The 23209-nt window shown below is 34.3% G+C and overlaps 6 non-coding genes across 6 annotated transcripts; all 6 read right to left on the bottom strand.

Annotated features, from left to right (window-relative positions):
• Window positions 1–3736: 3736 nt before the first annotated feature.
• On the bottom strand, window positions 3737–3818 carry TRNAS-CGA (transfer RNA serine (anticodon CGA)). Its single transcript has one exon. It is a non-coding gene; the product is annotated as a tRNA-Ser (tRNA).
• Window positions 3819–9053: 5235 nt separating this feature from the next.
• Window positions 9054–9135, bottom strand: TRNAS-CGA (transfer RNA serine (anticodon CGA)). Its single transcript has one exon. It is a non-coding gene; the product is annotated as a tRNA-Ser (tRNA).
• A 4093-nt stretch (window positions 9136–13228) lies between these two features.
• On the bottom strand, window positions 13229–13300 carry TRNAD-GUC (transfer RNA aspartic acid (anticodon GUC)). The gene has a single exon. It is a non-coding gene; the product is annotated as a tRNA-Asp (tRNA).
• Window positions 13301–15368: 2068 nt separating this feature from the next.
• Window positions 15369–15440, bottom strand: TRNAD-GUC (transfer RNA aspartic acid (anticodon GUC)). The gene has a single exon. It is a non-coding gene; the product is annotated as a tRNA-Asp (tRNA).
• A 1675-nt stretch (window positions 15441–17115) lies between these two features.
• Window positions 17116–17187, bottom strand: TRNAD-GUC (transfer RNA aspartic acid (anticodon GUC)). Its single transcript has one exon. It is a non-coding gene; the product is annotated as a tRNA-Asp (tRNA).
• A 2796-nt stretch (window positions 17188–19983) lies between these two features.
• On the bottom strand, window positions 19984–20065 carry TRNAS-CGA (transfer RNA serine (anticodon CGA)). The gene has a single exon. It is a non-coding gene; the product is annotated as a tRNA-Ser (tRNA).
• Between the last annotated feature and the right edge of the window lie 3144 nt (window positions 20066–23209).

Consider the following 23209-nt stretch of genomic DNA (forward strand, 5'->3'; position numbering starts at 1 on the left):
CTGTAATAATAAATGCGTTATTCGATGATTAAAAAAGATCCTTTTACCACACCTTTACAATCAAAAAACTACTTAAATATTAATTTTGACGCATCAACAACTCCTAAAACCCTCTGTGGTGGCCACATTAGAGCTCACAGTGTCAGAAAAGTATCATTTTAATCGAAAAATTATACACTTCCCACGTAGTGGTGTAGGGTATAAAAATATTCTGCAAATAATACAGTTTGCTAGAAATCACATCGCTTGGTCTAAGAAAAATTGGGTACCATCCTTTGGTCTGATGAAACCAAATATATTTTTTTGTTGCGATAGAGGAGTTTATCAGGGTTGAAGACCTAAAAATCAATAATATAACCCAAAATATACTCTGAAGGCGGTAAAATATGGCAGAGGTAACAGCATGGTGTGGGGCTCATTTTTTTACTATGCTGTGGGGTCTCTATACAGTACTCAAAGTGTTTTTGAAATCACCAGATTACATTGAAATTTTGAAAAATATAATTCTTTCGTATGCTGAAGGGGGTGTACCTCTCAAATGAGTCTTCAGCAAGGTTAATGACCCAAAAATGACGCCATAATGAAAAAAAGATGTTCCAGGATAGTTAAGTTAAGTTGTTAGAATGGCCCATACAATCCCTTGATTTGAACCCGATTGAAAAATGTTGTGAATTGGTGTTAAAAAATCAAGCAGGGGAAAGTGTCCATCAAATTATGGCGACCTTTGGTAACTTATACAGGTTTCATAGGACGCGATACCAGTAGAGAAGTGCCAAAACTTGGTCGACTCGATGCCCCGACGATGCGCTTCCGTTTTAGAAAACAAAGGATCGTCTACAAAGTATTAATGACACTGAAACACTTTATCTACCATTATTTAGTAAAAACCTGCATTAATTTCGTTCAAGTTTGGTCTTTATTGAAAGATGTCATGAAGTGTCCTTATTATTTTTCACACACCAAAATACGACAATTCGCATAAAATATAAAAGATAAGTAAAATATGGTCACAAGCAATCAAAATATTTTTATAATACTTTTCTTAACATTTTAATAAAACAATACATTTTATAAACTAATGTAATTTTCACTTTTTAGTCAGTTTTCAATGCAATCTTGGTTATGGATTGAAGTGTCCTTATTATTTTTCACACCACTGTATATATCCCCAAGTAAACGACGAAGCGTCAGTTGTGACTATTTCCCACCACTTTTTTTAAATAAACTGGTATATGACTATAAACCTGGAACTAATACAATACCAACTACAGGTAATGCATAGAGTGCCAATTGGTTACCTCCTATGACATCCCCATGTTAAAGTTTACAGTTGATTGCACTGTGAGGGGTCAGAAGTGGAACTAGTTACTGTAACGCTGAGAATCGACGAGTTTCCGATGCCGAACTAGCCCATCGCGCAAGCGGGTAGTACCACTTACCCCTAGTTTAGGACTATTTAAATTACGACAATTGGAATTGCTAGCGGGTAGAGAGAAGAAGAGGGCGATTTGCATATTTCGTTCGTATTCTGTTTTATACCAGAACAATATGATTAATATGTACGAAGATATTCAGTCCATCAACACTAGCTTCCTTTATTGGATGCTTCATTTATATTAAAGTTATGAAGAAAATGTAAATGTGAATTATTTATACAATTCGTCGTTTAACTTAAGTTAATTAAGTCGCAACTGACGCCTCCTCGTTTACTTGGGGATAAAAAGGTGACAATTGGTTCCCTTCGCATTACTTAGGGGCCAATATTTGTACTAGTACTGATTAGAACTAGTTCTGGACTACTTGAATTGCGACAATTGGAATTTTCGTCGCAAGCGGGTTATTTCAATGATTTTTATTTTTAGCAATGCATTAACGCACACGCTGTTTGTGGAGAGAGCGAGAGAGAGTCGTATGCGTGAGGCCGCAAACAATGCGTTTGTTTTAGTGCCAATACCTGCACTAGAATAACTAGTTATTCTGTGGCCACTAGAAGTTGAAAAGTAAGGTGAAAAAAATTCTATTTTAAGAACAGTTGATGTAGAGGATTTTGTTTTTAATTTCATCACACTTCTTACTTTTATTTTATTTCGTTGTCTGCCCGAGTTGAACCCACGTACCCTCAGATTTCTAGCCATAGACATTACACACTGTGCCACGCACACAAAGATATTTTAAGGGTTGCTTAAAAACTTAAATGTGCAGTGCACATGTGCACAACCAACTGCTATTTTCTAATTAACAAAAACTCGCGTGCCGACGGATTTAGGTCGGACACACACACACTGTGCTTCCGCCCTCATTACTTAGTGAGGAGTAAAGTAAGTACGTTTGCCTTGTAATTTTTTAAGAAGTAACCCATTGCTTTTCAGATTACTTGTAATGTGAAAAGAAGCTTGTTTATATTACTTTGTAATGGGTTACTTAATGACTAACGGATCCGAATTTTTGCTGGGTATTTTCATATCATATTCTGATTTTGTTTTCTTGTTTTTAAAGCTAAGAATATTTAGATATTTACGTACATTTACAAAATTAGGTGTCCTTCCCCTTGGCTTGAACAATTTTTCACATTAATATCTAAAGGGTGATCAAACTAGAGGTACTTTTTTCAATAGCCTTTTTTGACTGATCACGTGTGAGTCGTGTCATGGTATCATTCTATTTTTGTTTAGTATTGTTTGGCATTTTATCGTGGAAAGGTTTACGATTGAACAATGTTTGCAAATCGTACAAATATATTGCAAAAATTCGCTTCCTTACAGGAATGTGTTTCGAGTCAAATTTTGTTCAGCGATGAGGTCCATTTCTGGCTTAATGGGTATGTAAACAAGGAAAGTAGCCGCAATTAGGTTAAGAGCAACCTAAAGATATTCAAGAGGTGTCACTTTATCTAGAAAAGACGAGAGTTTGGTGTTCTTTGTCCGCTGGTAGAACCATCAGCTCATAGTGATGTCGGTGAGAACGTAACCTTCAATGGCGACTATGATAGCCGAATATTTGATGCTTGAAAATTAAGCTCGTGGTCTCGGCTACATTTTGGATTTCAACAAGACGACGCTTTTTCCCCACATGACAACAATCAATATAGAACACTTCGATGAACAGACAATTTCAGGGTTTTTAACGGTCGATTGGCCACCAATATCGTGTGATATCACATGTTAGATTTTTTCCTGTGAGGATATGTAAAGTCTAAAGTGTATGCGGACAACCCCGCAATTCAGACCTTGATGCAAAAAATCACGCATTTCATTCGTCAGTTACCAGTCTAAATGTTCGAACGATTCAACGAAAACTGGACCCTACGGACCGACCGCTTAAGACGTAGACGCGGCCAACATTTGATAGACATAAACTTAAAAAAAAAATAAATAAATACCAACGATTGTTCTTTCAAATGATAATAAACATTTCCCATTCAATTAGAATTTTCTGTGTTTTTTCTTTAAGAAAGTTAGGAACCTCTAGTTGGATCACCCTATATTTGGAATGTGGATTGGAGTAATTGTATTACAATTGAAACTACATAAAGATAATATTTTAAGCTTTATACCTGTATGCACTTATCCGAAATTTATAACCCACTGGGTTTCAAGTGTCAATTCCATAGCACAAACGTCAAAAAAATTCTCATAAAGAAGGTTAACCCTGGAAAAATCTCTAATGCAAACGCCGTTTTACATAATACTTTATAACATAATTACACGATTGATGTTTTGTAAATAAAAAACACTTTCGCAGCCGGTAGGATTCGAACCTACGCTCCCAGAGGGAATCTGATTTCGAGTCAGACGCCTTAACCACTCGGCCACGACTGCTTACAGGAATAGCCGCAAAATTTGCACATTAAAAAGAACCTACATTATTTATTTATAGATTTTTTGCAATAATTATTAGTTTTTATTAATTATTGATTTATGTATTACTTTTTTATTAGAATTTAAGTGTTCTTGTTTTAACTTTTAAATATGCTTTATTTACGGAGTGTAAGAAGTGAAGTAAAGGTGTTTATACCCTACACCACTATGTGGTAAGGGGTATTATGTGTTAGTGCATTTGTATGTAACATACAAAAGGAAGCGAGATAGACCCATAGTTCCTTCTAGGGATATACATAGAATCACTTTCTGAGTCGATTTATGCATGTCCGTCCGTCCGTCCGTCCGTCCGTTCGCAACATACAGGTCGCATTTGTTGACCGATTTCGCTGAAAATTGGGGGATATATCGGTCCACGTTTTGGTATAGCCCCCATATAACGGTACCCCCCGATTTACGGTATTTTGACGTTTTCAGCTACATTTTCAGACCGATTTGGCTATAATTTGACATTTAGGGTTCTTAAGTGTCAATAAACTTATATAACAAAACTTGTGGACATAGGTCCACGTTTTGGTATAGCCCCCATATAACGGTACCCTCCGATTTGCGGTATTTTGACGTTTTTAGCTACATTTTCAGACCGATGTAGCTATAATTTGACATTTAGGGTTCTTAAGTGTCAATAAACTTATATAACAAAAGTTGTGGACATAGGTCCACGTTTCGGTATAGCCCCCATATAACGGTACCCCCCGATTTACGGTATTTTGACAGTTTTAGCTACATTTTCAGACCGATTTAGCTATATTTTGACACTTAGGGTTCTTAAGTGTCAATAAACTTATATAACAAAACTTGTGGACATAGGTCCACGTTTTGGTATAGCCCCCATATAACGGTACCCCCGATTTGCGGTGTTTTGACGTTTGTAGCTACATTTTCAGACCGATGTAGCTATAATTTGACATTTAAAGTTCTTAAATGTCAATAATCTTATATGACAAAACATGTGGATATAGGTCCACGTTTTGGTATAGCCCCCATATAACGGTTCATTTAAGTTCATATTTTCGTATAGCCCAGATACCTCCGAACTAGCTGTTAATGACATTTGAAGTTCCCACGTTATGTACCGATTTTCGATATTTTGAAGATTCTAGCAAATTTTTTTAACCGAATTAGGAGTTATTTGACATTTACCCCCAGTTTTTGTAACTTATTTTTGTTCGTTCGTCTATATTCGTAATAATTTAGGCATTCATAGCTCAGCCCCTAGATGACATACACATTTAATTTTTCGTATACCCGTTCCATATATCGTTAAGGATTCCTCATTTAAAAATCAGCTCTATACATTTGCGCTAAAGCGAGTAAATCGATCTACAAAATTTGACAATTCGTGTGAGAAGAATAAAAATTTTTACAAAAACTGGGGGTTAAGGCTCCCATCAAAAACTGTCAACATAGGCCCATGTTTTATTATAACCCCTATATAACAGTACCTCCCAATTTCTAGCCCACCAAAAATTGTCAACATACATAGTTAGATATAGGCACCATAAAAAAAGGCCTCCCGAATGAAGCATAAATGTACATAAACATTATATGACATTTTAACGTACCCACTTAAAGTTGGGGACAGGAATGAAAAGTAATTATTCCATTTTAGTTTAGAATATTTTATGGTGGAGGGTATGAAAAGTTCGGCCCGGCCGAACTTAATGCTTTTTTACTTGTTTTTAATTGTTTCTCGCCAAACCCCCACGATTTTCAAGAAAATTTCAAAGACTTAAGGTAGGGTCTCATTAGGCAAATATTTGCCCCAGTGACAGGCAGTGTGCGCTTACTGAGAGCAAGCGTGCGTAAATAATGCATAGAAATGTATGCTAATTTGCTCTCAGAAAGCGCACACTGCCTGTCACTGGAGCAAATATTTGCCTAATGTGACCCTACCTTAAGTCTTTGACATTTTCATGAAAATCGTGGGGGTTGGCTTTCTTGGAGAAACAATTACAAATACCTTGACTTCACTTCGTACATTCCGTAAATAAATCATATTTAAAAATTAAAACAAGATACCTTAAATTCTAAAAACAAAAGTAATAGGTAAATCAATAATTAATAAAAATGATAATGTTTGTATGTATGATTGTGGCAGTATGTATGTTCGATTACCCAAAAATGTGTACAAATTTTACAAAATGCTGTTCGATTACAAACTTGTTCAGTAAAAGAGAACTGAAAAGTACTTGCAAGAACTTGTAAGTCCTATAGTATGTATGTACATGCAGATATTTTTGTAGGCTGATTGTTGGTTGACCCCTTTTTAAAGACTTAAAAAATAATTTGCAATAATTGCACTTATTTTACAACAATGTACAAAACAAAGCTCGGCCTCTCTTTTAGTCCTCCTCAAAACATTTGCAACTGAGAAAATTTGATTCGAAATCTGAGGAAATTATTTTTGTTTTGATAATATATTGTGAGTTAAACCTTTTATTTATTATCTGCACATATCATAAAGGTATACAATTAACTAAATAAATTAATATATCCTTTGGAATCATGTCTCTAAAGATAATTGTTAAATACTAAGGTTTTATTCGATATTGTAAAGTGTAAAGTACATTTTAGGGCCGCGGACTCTCCTATATGAATTTAGATCACTTAAGCTAATCGGGTCCGATATGAACACAAAAAATACCATAACATCCTCTTATGCGACATGGTGTGTACATGGTGCGATTTCGATTTTAAATCTAATTAATATAAAACACCTTCTACCTTTTGAGTCAACTTTTTCGTATTAGGGGATATATTCGATTATCATTCGACCTAGTGATCAAGTACATTTTTTCAAGTCATATAACTAAATATTGATTTAAGTCGACGAAAAGGACTCGATTTTACAACTCCCAAAACAATTCCAAACATTTTTTGCAAAATTTATATGAAAAATTGAATTTTTCCTGGAAATTACTATTTTCCTAAAATTTCTCTATATGGGTGCACCGTAGATGTGTATTGGAGGATTTTCTGCAGATTTATCGATGTAAAGCCTTTAATTAACATCTGAGAGATCTGCTTAATTATTTGCATCATTATTTGATTATCCCCTGCAGTAGATATTGTGGTCCATTCAGCTTCTTCCCATCTCATGGCGATTTTAGTACTTTTTACACAGTATCCAGCTCAATTTTAAATATTGTACTGTTCCTATGTTTATTTTTGGACTTCATTGGATCCACAATTTTCAGATATATACATTTATGCAAACCTTTGATACGAATATCTGGCCATAACTTTTCTTTTTATTAAAAAATTAGACATGTCTTGTTTTCGGCATAATTGTCTGTCAAAATTAAACATAGGCGGGATAAAATTTATTACTCATGAAATCTTTTTGAAATCTTATTTTTACAAAAAACTCATCAAAAATAAAGTAATAATTATTCGAACCACGGAGTTGCAAATGTTTTGAGCAGGCTAAAACACGTGATCCTCCGATATTTCACACATTTTTGTAACATAAATGTTAAAAACTGAATAATCATTTTTAAATCACTTCTTACTTTTATTTTATTTCGTTGTCTGCCCGAGTTGAACCCACGTACCCTCAGATTTCTAGCCATAGACATTACACACTGTGCCACGCACACAAAGATATTTTAAGGGTTGCTTAAAAACTTAAATGTGCAGTGCACATGTGCACAACCAACTGCTATTTTCTAATTAACAAAAACTCGCGTGCCGACGGATTTAGGTCGGACACACACACACTGTGCTTCCGCCCTCATTACTTAGTGAGGAGTAAAGTAAGTACGTTTGCCTTGTAATTTTTTAAGAAGTAACCCATTGCTTTTCAGATTACTTGTAATGTGAAAAGAAGCTTGTTTATATTACTTTGTAATGGGTTACTTAATGACTAACGGATCCGAATTTTTGCTGGGTATTTTCATATCATATTCTGATTTTGTTTTCTTGTTTTTAAAGCTAAGAATATTTAGATATTTACGTACATTTACAAAATTAGGTGTCCTTCCCCTTGGCTTGAACAATTTTTCACATTAATATCTAAAGGGTGATCAAACTAGAGGTACTTTTTTCAATAGCCTTTTTTGACTGATCACGTGTGAGTCGTGTCATGGTATCATTCTATTTTTGTTTAGTATTGTTTGGCATTTTATCGTGGAAAGGTTTACGATTGAACAATGTTTGCAAATCGTACAAATATATTGCAAAAATTCGCTTCCTTACAGGAATGTGTTTCGAGTCAAATTTTGTTCAGCGATGAGGTCCATTTCTGGCTTAATGGGTATGTAAACAAGGAAAGTAGCCGCAATTAGGTTAAGAGCAACCTAAAGATATTCAAGAGGTGTCACTTTATCTAGAAAAGACGAGAGTTTGGTGTTCTTTGTCCGCTGGTAGAACCATCAGCTCATAGTGATGTCGGTGAGAACGTAACCTTCAATGGCGACTATGATAGCCGAATATTTGATGCTTGAAAATTAAGCTCGTGGTCTCGGCTACATTTTGGATTTCAACAAGACGACGCTTTTTCCCCACATGACAACAATCAATATAGAACACTTCGATGAACAGACAATTTCAGGGTTTTTAACGGTCGATTGGCCACCAATATCGTGTGATATCACATGTTAGATTTTTTCCTGTGAGGATATGTAAAGTCTAAAGTGTATGCGGACAACCCCGCAATTCAGACCTTGATGCAAAAAATCACGCATTTCATTCGTCAGTTACCAGTCTAAATGTTCGAACGATTCAACGAAAACTGGACCCTACGGACCGACCGCTTAAGACGTAGACGCGGCCAACATTTGATAGACATAAACTTAAAAAAAAATAAATAAATACCAACGATTGTTCTTTCAAATGATAATAAACATTTCCCATTCAATTAGAATTTTCTGTGTTTTTTCTTTAAGAAAGTTAGGAACCTCTAGTTGGATCACCCTATATTTGGAATGTGGATTGGAGTAATTGTATTACAATTGAAACTACATAAAGATAATATTTTAAGCTTTATACCTGTATGCACTTATCCGAAATTTATAACCCACTGGGTTTCAAGTGTCAATTCCATAGCACAAACGTCAAAAAAATTCTCATAAAGAAGGTTAACCCTGGAAAAATCTCTAATGCAAACGCCGTTTTACATAATACTTTATAACATAATTACACGATTGATGTTTTGTAAATAAAAAACACTTTCGCAGCCGGTAGGATTCGAACCTACGCTCCCAGAGGGAATCTGATTTCGAGTCAGACGCCTTAACCACTCGGCCACGACTGCTTACAGGAATAGCCGCAAAATTTGCACATTAAAAAGAACCTACATTATTTATTTATAGATTTTTTGCAATAATTATTAGTTTTTATTAATTATTGATTTATGTATTACTTTTTTATTAGAATTTAAGTGTTCTTGTTTTAACTTTTAAATATGCTTTATTTACGGAGTGTAAGAAGTGAAGTAAAGGTGTTTATACCCTACACCACTATGTGGTAAGGGGTATTATGTGTTAGTGCATTTGTATGTAACATACAAAAGGAAGCGAGATAGACCCATAGTTCCTTCTAGGGATATACATAGAATCACTTTCTGAGTCGATTTATGCATGTCCGTCCGTCCGTCCGTCCGTCCGTTCGCAACATACAGGTCGCATTTGTTGACCGATTTCGCTGAAAATTGGGGGATATATCGGTCCACGTTTTGGTATAGCCCCCATATAACGGTACCCCCCGATTTACGGTATTTTGACGTTTTCAGCTACATTTTCAGACCGATTTGGCTATAATTTGACATTTAGGGTTCTTAAGTGTCAATAAACTTATATAACAAAACTTGTGGACATAGGTCCACGTTTTGGTATAGCCCCCATATAACGGTACCCTCCGATTTGCGGTATTTTGACGTTTTTAGCTACATTTTCAGACCGATGTAGCTATAATTTGACATTTAGGGTTCTTAAGTGTCAATAAACTTATATAACAAAAGTTGTGGACATAGGTCCACGTTTCGGTATAGCCCCCATATAACGGTACCCCCCGATTTACGGTATTTTGACAGTTTTAGCTACATTTTCAGACCGATTTAGCTATATTTTGACACTTAGGGTTCTTAAGTGTCAATAAACTTATATAACAAAACTTGTGGACATAGGTCCACGTTTTGGTATAGCCCCCATATAACGGTACCCCCGATTTGCGGTGTTTTGACGTTTGTAGCTACATTTTCAGACCGATGTAGCTATAATTTGACATTTAAAGTTCTTAAATGTCAATAATCTTATATGACAAAACATGTGGATATAGGTCCACGTTTTGGTATAGCCCCCATATAACGGTTCATTTAAGTTCATATTTTCGTATAGCCCAGATACCTCCGAACTAGCTGTTAATGACATTTGAAGTTCCCACGTTATGTACCGATTTTCGATATTTTGAAGATTCTAGCAAATTTTTTTAACCGAATTAGGAGTTATTTGACATTTACCCCCAGTTTTTGTAACTTATTTTTGTTCGTTCGTCTATATTCGTAATAATTTAGGCATTCATAGCTCAGCCCCTAGATGACATACACATTTAATTTTTCGTATACCCGTTCCATATATCGTTAAGGATTCCTCATTTAAAAATCAGCTCTATACATTTGCGCTAAAGCGAGTAAATCGATCTACAAAATTTGACAATTCGTGTGAGAAGAATAAAAATTTTTACAAAAACTGGGGGTTAAGGCTCCCATCAAAAACTGTCAACATAGGCCCATGTTTTATTATAACCCCTATATAACAGTACCTCCCAATTTCTAGCCCACCAAAAATTGTCAACATACATAGTTAGATATAGGCACCATAAAAAAAGGCCTCCCGAATGAAGCATAAATGTACATAAACATTATATGACATTTTAACGTACCCACTTAAAGTTGGGGACAGGAATGAAAAGTAATTATTCCATTTTAGTTTAGAATATTTTATGGTGGAGGGTATGAAAAGTTCGGCCCGGCCGAACTTAATGCTTTTTTACTTGTTTTTAATTGTTTCTCGCCAAACCCCCACGATTTTCAAGAAAATTTCAAAGACTTAAGGTAGGGTCTCATTAGGCAAATATTTGCCCCAGTGACAGGCAGTGTGCGCTTACTGAGAGCAAGCGTGCGTAAATAATGCATAGAAATGTATGCTAATTTGCTCTCAGAAAGCGCACACTGCCTGTCACTGGAGCAAATATTTGCCTAATGTGACCCTACCTTAAGTCTTTGACATTTTCATGAAAATCGTGGGGGTTGGCTTTCTTGGAGAAACAATTACAAATACCTTGACTTCACTTCGTACATTCCGTAAATAAATCATATTTAAAAATTAAAACAAGATACCTTAAATTCTAAAAACAAAAGTAATAGGTAAATCAATAATTAATAAAAATGATAATGTTTGTATGTATGATTGTGGCAGTATGTATGTTCGATTACCCAAAAATGTGTACAAATTTTACAAAATGCTGTTCGATTACAAACTTGTTCAGTAAAAGAGAACTGAAAAGTACTTGCAAGAACTTGTAAGTCCTATAGTATGTATGTACATGCAGATATTTTTGTAGGCTGATTGTTGGTTGACCCCTTTTTAAAGACTTAAAAAATAATTTGCAATAATTGCACTTATTTTACAACAATGTACAAAACAAAGCTCGGCCTCTCTTTTAGTCCTCCTCAAAACATTTGCAACTGAGAAAATTTGATTCGAAATCTGAGGAAATTATTTTTGTTTTGATAATATATTGTGAGTTAAACCTTTTATTTATTATCTGCACATATCATAAAGGTATACAATTAACTAAATAAATTAATATATCCTTTGGAATCATGTCTCTAAAGATAATTGTTAAATACTAAGGTTTTATTCGATATTGTAAAGTGTAAAGTACATTTTAGGGCCGCGGACTCTCCTATATGAATTTAGATCACTTAAGCTAATCGGGTCCGATATGAACACAAAAAATACCATAACATCCTCTTATGCGACATGGTGTGTACATGGTGCGATTTCGATTTTAAATCTAATTAATATAAAACACCTTCTACCTTTTGAGTCAACTTTTTCGTATTAGGGGATATATTCGATTATCATTCGACCTAGTGATCAAGTACATTTTTTCAAGTCATATAACTAAATATTGATTTAAGTCGACGAAAAGGACTCGATTTTACAACTCCCAAAACAATTCCAAACATTTTTTGCAAAATTTATATGAAAAATTGAATTTTTCCTGGAAATTACTATTTTCCTAAAATTTCTCTATATGGGTGCACCGTAGATGTGTATTGGAGGATTTTCTGCAGATTTATCGATGTAAAGCCTTTAATTAACATCTGAGAGATCTGCTTAATTATTTGCATCATTATTTGATTATCCCCTGCAGTAGATATTGTGGTCCATTCAGCTTCTTCCCATCTCATGGCGATTTTAGTACTTTTTACACAGTATCCAGCTCAATTTTAAATATTGTACTGTTCCTATGTTTATTTTTGGACTTCATTGGATCCACAATTTTCAGATATATACATTTATGCAAACCTTTGATACGAATATCTGGCCATAACTTTTCTTTTTATTAAAAAATTAGACATGTCTTGTTTTCGGCATAATTGTCTGTCAAAATTAAACATAGGCGGGATAAAATTTATTACTCATGAAATCTTTTTGAAATCTTATTTTTACAAAAAACTCATCAAAAATAAAGTAATAATTATTCGAACCACGGAGTTGCAAATGTTTTGAGCAGGCTAAAACACGTGATCCTCCGATATTTCACACATTTTTGTAACATAAATGTTAAAAACTGAATAATCATTTTTAAATCTTGTGAATAGGGTCAATAATGAATCAATATACAAAAATAAGTATATTTCAAAACACAAAGTGTCCCTAAAAATAGTTTAAATGTGATATAGGCATCTGAGTTGCAAATGTTTTGAGCACGCACTGTACTTGGGAATGTATAATCAATAACACTTTTACCCCAATTATTATAACCTCCATTATTATAAGACTTCTTTTGTAATAGTTTGGATTTACCGAACAGATTTATAGCGTTCCGGTTAAGTTAAAGTTGAAAGTGATGATTGAATTTCAAGGAGGAGCTTCTTCGCATTATCTTTCAATGTAAAAAATATATTTTTAATGCCTCCAAATTGGTTTATTTTGCGTTTTCAAATCCATCAGATAGTAAAAGAACACATAATAATGACCCTAAGGGTCTGTTCGGTAAATCCAAACTATAAAAATTGAAGTCTTATAATAATGGGGGTAAGTTTTCTTTTGTTATAGTTTGGATATACCGAACAGATCTGCTCAAATTTCCAAATTTTAGTTAAAAAAACTATTTACCTCCCCGACGGGGAATTGAACCCCGGTCTCCCGCGTGACAGGCGGGGATACTAACCACTATACTATCGAGGATCTAGTTCAATTTTGGCAAATGAGGATATCTGTAGGATAATAAAAGAAATCATCATAAATTAAAAAAAATGAAATATCTTTTTGTGTTCGAATGTAGTGGAGTGGGTTCATATATTCCGATACCCTCAATATTTTTCGGATAAGAATTTTAAAAATCGTAAAGTACCGCTAAGCCTTCTACATGTTAGTGCTGGTGCGATGATTTAAAAAGCTTGTCAAACGTCACACGTAATACATATATTTGTTAGTGTTCCAGGTCACAACTCGGCAAACTCCTTGCCATTGTTTAATGAACAACGATCCTCAACACTAAAGGCGTGTTTAGACTAGCCATTAATGTCGTATGAGCTGCCACTTATTTTATCCATACGACATCCTTTATGTTTGTCAAAGTCGATACCAGTTTTAGTTTTTGCGTTCACACTAGCATACAATTTCGTGTGACCACAAAATATAAATAACCCAACAAACACAATTTATTTTGTTAAAAACAATAATCGACTCACATTTTCGTTGTCTTTATCTATTTTCTTAAATGTTCGGTAAAATTGTTCTCTTCCAACTATTTATGTTTTCATCTGCATACGAGAATACATAGCCAAATAGAGCGCTCCCTAAATGAAAAAAATTACATATGAGTTGCCACATCATTTTGCTAGATGCAATTTCTTATAGTGGTCACACTATAGGTCTGTGCCTTTACGTGCAAGAATCTTCAAGTTTTACTACTTTTTACTCGAAAAGCATTCCTTTACTTCAGACACCATACAATTCATATGGTAGCAGTTTACAAGTTTTACTACTTTTGTTTTACCATTTTCAAAAGTAAAGGAACAGGCCATATGTGTACAACATTCACAGGTAGCAAATTTGACATCTCATACGACATTGATGGATAGTGTAAACACCACTTAACTAAGAATGGACTACATACATACATAACAACAACTATTATACATACCCAGCGAAAAGTTTGCCTCCAAAGAGGCAGTTAAATGATATGTACAAGTGATTTAGAAGTGCATCAAATTATGCATTTTCACTCATGATTTTTACAAGGGAGTGACCCCGGAAAGAAGCACTCCATTGCACCGCATTTTAACTGACCCTTTGGCATTGCATTTTAACTGAACCTTTGGCACTGCATTTTAACTGACCCTTTGACATTGCATTTTAACTGACCCTTTGGGGTAGAATAGGAGGCAGTCCAGAGCACGTGTTTTGAATAACAAAATAAAATGCATTTATTATTTGTGTAAAACAAAGATATTAATAACTTTATTAAATTAACACAAATTATGAAAATTCTCTATTGAATTCAATCGCAAACATGTGTGTTTCCTCCGCTCTTCATTTAATCCAAGCTTAAGTGCTTTTGCTTCATCTGCTAAATGGATTTGATATTGTCTTCCCATCACCAGTTAAGATTTCGAAATGTACTCCAACAGCACTCCACTGGGAAATTTTCTTCTCGTGAGTTACCGGAAAAATGTTCACAAATTAAATATTATTTAGTTTGTATTAACAAATGTTTGGAAATGCTAACACGATTATCTCTTTTTGGAAATGTATTCCGCTGCCTGTAGAGATGTACAAACTGATTTATGTACATGTAGGGATCTCTAACAACTGCTAATAAAATGTAGTGAACGGAGTGCCTTTTTCACGACTCCGTTTGCACTGCATCCGGATGCTGTTAAATTGTGAGGAATTGGAGTGCCTTTTTCACGACTCCGTTGAACTGCCTCCGGATGTTGTTAAAATGTTACAAATGGATGTGATTCTTTGGATTGCATCCAAATGCGGTTAAAATGTGAGGAATGGAGTGCCTTTTTCACGACTCCGTTTGAACTGCATAAAAACATGCCGTGAAAGAACTAGTCTACATTGCACTACTTCCAATTTATTTTGCTGGGTATGTATATAATTGGATTTAATAATTTGTTATTATATAAAAATTTTAAATCAATAAATATAAAAGTATCGCTATAACTTCAAGAACACGTGTTGATGTGGAAGTCCCGATCCAAAGTTTACATCCCAATTAAAAAAAAAACAATTCGTCGATCTCCCCGACGGGGAATTGAACCCCGGTCTCCCGCGTGACAGGCGGGGATACTAACCACTATACTATCGAGGATGTTAATATCGGTGTATATGGCATAGACAATCTAATACCCTGAACCTATTTATACAAAACCTTAACAGGACATATAGGTATATCAAATTTCACCCAAATAGCGAAAATCGGGAGTATCCCTTCTATGGCGCCTATGTCAACACATGGACCGATATAGTCCATTTTCAAACCAACATTAAATGCAAATTTGTTATACAATTTTTGAATATTTTTCTTCCAAAAAGTAATAGGGTAAGTGCACCAAAAGTCGGCACTTTAAGGGTTTGTCTAATTTCGATCCTTCGCCATTTCGAGAAAATTTGGCCAATTGCAATGAACTAAAGCTTATTTGCTTCGATGGCATAAAGAAATGTTGAATTATTTCTTTTAAAACTTGTGAAATTTGCGAATTTGTAAGAATAGTGTTTTTCTTCTAGTAGTCGGCACCATTTTCCAATAGTCGGGTCACATGTTCCAATAGTTGTATTTTAGTATATAAATGTTCGCTTTTATTATTTTAAATAACAAATAGCATAAAAAGTAAATAGAATAAAGATTTTGTTAACCTTTGGAATTCATTTAAAATTGTTCGTTTTAGATTTGTATTTTACATAAACTAAATTATTTGAAAGGTCAATAGTATCTACAGTAATAGTTCATATTCCAAATAATTGTGCATCATAAAAGTAGAAAATTGTAAATATATTACTTAAATAAATTAGTTGGTGGTATAGTCGGCAACTACTAACCAATCGCCGGCATGCCATAAATGTACACACTTCAAACCATGCCTAATATTGCCTAAAATCACAAAAAAAGCCATTATTTTAATCAGGCTATTTTTATTAATTAGACTTTAAAGTGTTTACTTAACCTTTTTGTACAATTTTGAGCTAAAAATAATGGACAAATCGCGCTTTTTCACTCCATGCCGTCTTCTGGCAAACTTTACATTTTGTTGTCCCTATAGTCGGCATCGGCAAAAATGCCAGAAATAAAATCATTTTAGTAATTTATTTTTCTAAAGTGTTCTCTTGACAATTCTCTACCAACACAACAGCAATTTTGTTAATTTTTTAATTTTAAAACATTTTTATTTGAAAAATTTTTAAGATCATTTTCATATTTTATTATAGTAATTATTAGTTACTGGGTACATGCCGGAGTTAGGTGCATTTAACCACTAGTTTGGACCAGAATTATTTCTGGACTAATTGTGACAATTGGAATTTTGATTGGTAGCGGGTAGAGAGAAGAAGATGGCAAATTGTATATTTCCTTCATATTCCATTTTTGTACCAGAACAATATGAATAATAGGTACGAATATGTTCAGTCCATCAGCACTAGCTTCTGTTATTGGATGCTGCATTTTATATGTTAGTTATTAAGAAAATGCAAATGTGTATTATTCATACAAATCATCGTTTAAATAAAAAAATGGTGGATTTTAAGAGTGAATAATCGCTACTGATGTCTCGTCGTTTACTTGGGGATAAAAAGGTGTCAATTGGTTCCCTTTGCATTACTTAGCGGTCAATTGTGTACTAGTGTACCGCACAGACTACTTCTGGACTACTTAAATTGGAATTTTCATTGCAAGCGGGTATATTCTCTAGTGGTATATTTCTGCTATTTGTACGAACATATATTTGTTGAAGCTTGAGCTATTGGTCTACGCAGAAAAAGTTATTGATCTCCCCGACGGGGAATTGAACCCCGGTCTCCCGCGTGACAGGCGGGGATACTAACCACTATACTATCGAGGACGCTGCAAATTAAGTAAACAAGTAAGACAAGTTTAAAATGAAGAACTGTAAATAATGTTTAAAACCCGTTTTGTTCTGGAAAACTTATAAGGATATACTTCAGACGGTATGTAAAATTTGGCTAGATTATAGTACATCTCTCCGGCTTAGCCAAGGGGGGAAGCATCACGTGTGACACTGTAGTTATTAATACATTTTTTGCAACAGTTCAAAATTTGTCCATTTGAGCTCTCCGGAATGGTGTAGAGATATATTTCTGGCTGCGTCGACGCCACAGCCCATGACTAGAGACTCAGCAAACTATGCCCTGTGCATAAAAGAGGAAAACACGATATCTGCCTACTAGATAGATAATATTTCAAGGGTACTACTTGTTCGGCCAACGGAATAATCGAACCATGCCAATTCGGTTGAAAAATTCAATGCCTACTTGAGATTTATAGCTCAAAATGAGATGTATGAGCTACACATAGTTAAACCTACATACGTTGCAAAGGTAATGTCATAAACAAAAGGCATACCAAATGAAAGCTTACTCAAGATTTTAGCAGTAGGAGAAGGCCGAAAATCTACGTGGAAGAGGATGCCCCAAATCATTGTATTCAAAATTTGCGGATAAAGGAAAATGTCGGTTAGAAATCTATTCTATGTTCGGGTTATACGAAAACGTTTTGCCAATAGCAACGTATTTAAGTAATGTTTATATAACGCTTTTATTTAGCGGAGGAAAATAATTATACCCTACAGGCCTATGCACAACGGTGGCACTTACATGCATGGGAGGGTGTAACAAAAATACTTCTAGATAATATATCGGACTGGAATTTGTATCAATAGGTCCTGGTAGCCCAAAAACACTCAAACAAAAATATTGCAGTCCTAGGTCCAAGTTTCCGCGTAGTTCCCATGTTACGGATCATCAAGAATTGAAGTATTTTATTAACAACACATTGTTCAACCGAATTTGCTGTACAATTTTCAGAATTGATTCATTATTTGGCAGACTTATATGATCTATATCTCGATTCATGTCGGCAGATGTTAGCGAAATATTCAAACCGAATAGGTTTTAATAATGAACTCAGAGTTCAGAACACCACTTTATAAAACAATGTGACATCGGTCCACTTTTGACCACATCCTCCATATAGGGGTGACATCCATTTTTTTCGGAATTTTATAAGATTTAATCACCCTTTTCTGTAGAATTATATGTAATAATGAATTTTTGGTTCTCAGTGCAGGGAAATTCTCCACGTTTGTTATTTATTAAAGTGAATACCTCCAAAAAATTTTCCTTTTTCTTTCACAAGTTTTCAGTGCGGCAATACAATAGAAATCGCTGGATCTGACACAACAAAACCCTACCTCCCTCACAAAATTTCGGAAAAGTGGAGTTTAAAACCTGCTTTCAAATCACTTCGGTGTTTTTTTTTTTGCAACAACTTGTTTTAAGACGGCATTTTTTTAAAGACAAGTCCATACTTTCTGAGTAAATTGCCCGAAAGGTTTAAAAACCCTATACAGAGGGAAAAAAGTCGATTCAAAATCAACACCCCGTATGGTGTCAACATGACCACAAGATCAAGTTCAGAAATTTTCGCTAACATTGTAAATGCGATACCTAACAAAAGGAGCAACCGATTTAGTACAAAGTTTGGATCTCGTAATATTTTGTCCAAAGATAGTTTAAGTTCGAAAATTGGTCATGTCGGTCCGTTCCTTAGGTTACCTCCCTCACAAAAGTTCAACATGTTTGTTTTAGAGCAGTTTAAGATCTGTTCGATGATACGTTGAAAATTTTTACAGAAGGTACTCAAATTCATACTTCCTTATAAAATGGCCCAAAAGTTTTAAATTATACTGTGGCCAACAGAAATGACTGGTGGCTACGATATCTGCCGAAAGGAATGACTTCAAAAATAAGACCCATATCCAAAATGAACTATGTCGATCCATTCCTCTCCCTCAACACTTGGTAGGTATTTAAAGTTTGTTTTTTTTTTCGAAAATTCGTGTAACACTGCCAAACATTCGTCGTAGACCCCCCATGTGGCTTTACCAAAATTCATATCTCGATAAAGCGATTTTGAGTGTGTGTCCGTCTGTCCGTCCATTAAAAATTGTAATCAAACTCCAGGCCGCAATTATGGACCAATCGTCAAGAAATTTTGTACGGATCATCAGATAATATTTAGCGGGTGAAATAGACCAAAACTTTTGGGTGAAAATTGGTAAAATTTGTAGTATTAGCACTATATCATTATTTCTGGAAGATATGTTCCACCCCGTAAGTTATATTGAGAAGAGGGACTCTTGACCTTTCCATTGATGCCAATTATGCTCATGTACATCGTTGGCCCGTCCAACAACAGCCCTTTTTCGTTGCTTTAATTATTTCTTTTTTCTTGTTTGAGGGGCAGTAGGACACTCTAATAATTTCAAAGCAGATTGAAGAAAATTAAATTGTCGAACGTGTAATGATCGTTGTTTAACTTAAATAAAGCACGCTTTTAGGCAATATATTAAAATGCATGACTTTACGGTATAGGTAGTAAGTAATTTGTACTTTAAAGAATATCGAGGAATTTAAAGTTCTATATAGTAGGTATTATTACAATTATTTAAAACAATGGTTATGAAAAAATGTGTACATTTCTTTAGAACCGAAACATTGTTTTTATTGACGTTTTTAAACACACATTACTTACATGAAAACATTTCTCACCGAGCTGGAAATATGCTCTGCATTTTCCTCCAGCAAAAATTTTGGTTTTCTATGCATGTAGAAATTGACGCAGCCGGTAGGATTCGAACCTACGCTCCCAGAGGGAATCTGATTTCGAGTCAGACGCCTTAACCACTCGGCCACGACTGCTTGCGCAACTGACCTTTCGCCTTTGCTTGGCCTGTGTATGCCTACCAAATTATGAAATTATTATTTGTTCTGTTTGCTCGACGCTGCTTCACGCTTATAAGACTTATCAATAGAAAATCTAAAAAAAGAACAATAATCCATTTATGAGCTACATATAACTAGCCAGCCAGATGTTCTCTCTACATTTCACACATCGTCCATAAACACAGGCATTTCATTTTGAGTGAGAAACAAATAGGTATAGCAGAGCACTTTCACATTTCACTCATTCAACGTACATTCTTTCTCTGCAGTGAAGTACATTCCAGAATGCTTGTTTGATCACCCACTGTGGAATGTTGATTGTAGTCTCCGTGGTGTTTAGTGCCTGAGATAGACGTTGTCACGCAATGTACCTATGTAAGGTCATTTTAGTGGAAAGGCAACAAAAACTATGCTTATGAAACAAAACAATTAAAACGAATAAAACATTTTAAAAATGTACATTTACGAAATCCACTCGATTTCAACTGTCAATTTCTTTGCGTATACGTCAAATGAAAACTCATCTGAAATCGATTCGATTTCGTTTGACGTTTGAGCAATGGAATTGAAAGTTGAAATCGAGTGGATTTCGTAAATGTAAACATGGTATTAGTCAACTATACAGTTTGTGAGAGGAAACTAATAGTGTGTTTAGACTATGGTGGATTTATCAAATCCAGTCGATTTAACTTGTCATAAGGTCTGTACGAAAACCCAAAAATTTGTACAAATTCGTACAAATGTTTACTGAATGCTGTTCGATAACAAAACTGTCCAGCAAAAGTGAGCGAGTTTGGGGAGATTTTTGGAGAGTTTTGTGACAGAGAACTTGCAAATTTCAAAATTGACGTTTAAGCAATGGAATTGACAGTTGAAATATAGTGGATTTCGTAAATGTTAACTTACTATTAGTCAGTATAGATTTGTGTGTGTTTTTTTAACACAACTGTCATCTTTTCATTCACTTATTTGTGTTCCAACAACACCGAAAAAGAATTGAAGGTGAAAATTGCACCCTTCTGAGCAGTGCTGTTCTAGAGCAATGGTGGGTAAATTGCGAGAGACTCATGTATTTTTTACACTTTTGTGTATGAGGCCGAGCATTTCTGCCCAACAGTGTTCTAGAGGTATATGAACTTTTCCTTATTGATTTCTACTGACAAACAAAGCACGAAAATGGTTATACCGAAAAGAAATACAAATTTGAACAAAGCAGTCATATAAATTCGTGAATTGCGCCTAAAAATTATACAAATGTGCCTTAAACTTAATGAATCTTAAAGTTTTACGTTTTCCAACCCACCATAATTTGTTCCAAAATGTAAACAGTTTCCTTCATCATAAATTATTCAATTATTAATTCATTCCGGATGCGATCTATTGTCTAAATATACCTGAATCGTTTTTCTTTATTTTGAAAAAAAAAACATATGTATCTTTGTAACATCAACAACGTTTGAATGTTTGAATAGCAAACGTCATGGAGATGGCAAGTGACGCCACAGAAGGAATTGCAGTTTATTTTTATGTGCATTGTATATCCTTCCAGTTGTATATGCTGACAATCCCAAAACGTTTTAAGAATTCTTCTCATATATTATTTATCGTAAGCAAACAGACAAATAAAAATGGGCCGGAAAGGTGTGCAACATTGCAGTATTAAAGGAGGTCCATGGAAAATGATGTTGTTTACTATAAAAATAAGAGTATCTTAGCCGTTTTACTATTTGATTCGTATATTGTACATTGCATAGCTACCCAGCAAAATGTTATGGAAGTGGTTCATTCTATCGATGCCATGTTTTAATTGGATCTTTTGCATTGGTTCAAATGGGTCGTGAAAGATCGGATCGCTTCTTTAGCATTTAATAAATTACAATACATGAATGATAAATACAATTCGTGAAAAATTGTATCTTTTCTTCGGCATTAGAACCAATTCCATGAACGCTAAGCACAATTAGCGAAACATCGGATGTTTTCTTTGACATTTGAAGCAACTCCATAAATGATAAACTTCAATAAAATAAATTTCTTAGATGTATCTATATTTATTTATCATAATATTTGATAAATATCGAATTGTTATTTTATATTTTACTTTAAGAAGTTAAGCCTTTTTGTAATGTTGTGACTTCTTCCCATGCCAAATGGTTAATGAAAATACTATTCAAACTATAAATTTATTGAAAGAAATTGGTTTGGGTGCCATGTCAAAGAATTGGTAATGGGTACTTTACACGGTATGTTTTTTACATATGAGTTGTCACTTCTCCCATACAAAATGTATATGCAAAGTGACAACTCATATGTAAAAAACATATCGTGTAAAGTACAAATAAAGATGCCATTCCACGGGATAGTGAAGATGTCATGCTTGGGATCTTAAAATGATTTAGATGTTTTGGAGGTCACGTAAAAAGAATGGATAAAAATGCTAAAAAGATGGCATACCATATCCCATGCACGCATGTCTGAATAGCATCTTTGGCATCAAACATTTTGTGTTTTGTTATACAGCGTACATTTTCTAATGAAACCCGTTTTGATTAAGTAAAATACAAATGGCATTTTCATATAAATTTACATTTGCAGATATTGCTAGTCAAGTTCTCTGGTTTAACATATAGGATAGGAAAGCAAGTAAATGTGGTTCACTTTTAAAAAATATATTATACAGTAAAAAAAAACTTTACACCTCTCAACAATTTTTATTTAGATTATTACACTGACATAGGGATATTATACATATAAGATATAAATGTAACTTTTTAAGTATTTTGTTCTGAATTAAAATCTACAAAATATTAGGCCATTCCAAAGTTTCATTAGGGAATAATGATGATTACTATAGTAATCCTCTATATGTTCCGGGGGTGCATGACAGAAACGGGGTTCGGATAAATGTTTTTTATGGGTTCAGGGATATGATAACAATATCTTTCTATATTTGACTCTTTCTAGACTTCAAATCCATTAAAAAAATTGATAGAATGTTAAATCTAGGCCTATTTTATGCAAAAATCACACGAAAGATATACAACGTGCCCAATGGTGGAAATATCACCGGATTACATCAAAACACTCGTTTGAAGCTCAAAAGCCAAAATATGCCTTTAT

Source organism: Musca autumnalis, unplaced genomic scaffold (genome assembly GCF_047663935.1).
Source record: "Musca autumnalis isolate F117 unplaced genomic scaffold, ASM4766393v1 scaffold_3, whole genome shotgun sequence".
Taxonomy (NCBI): Eukaryota; Metazoa; Arthropoda; class Insecta; order Diptera; family Muscidae; genus Musca; species Musca autumnalis.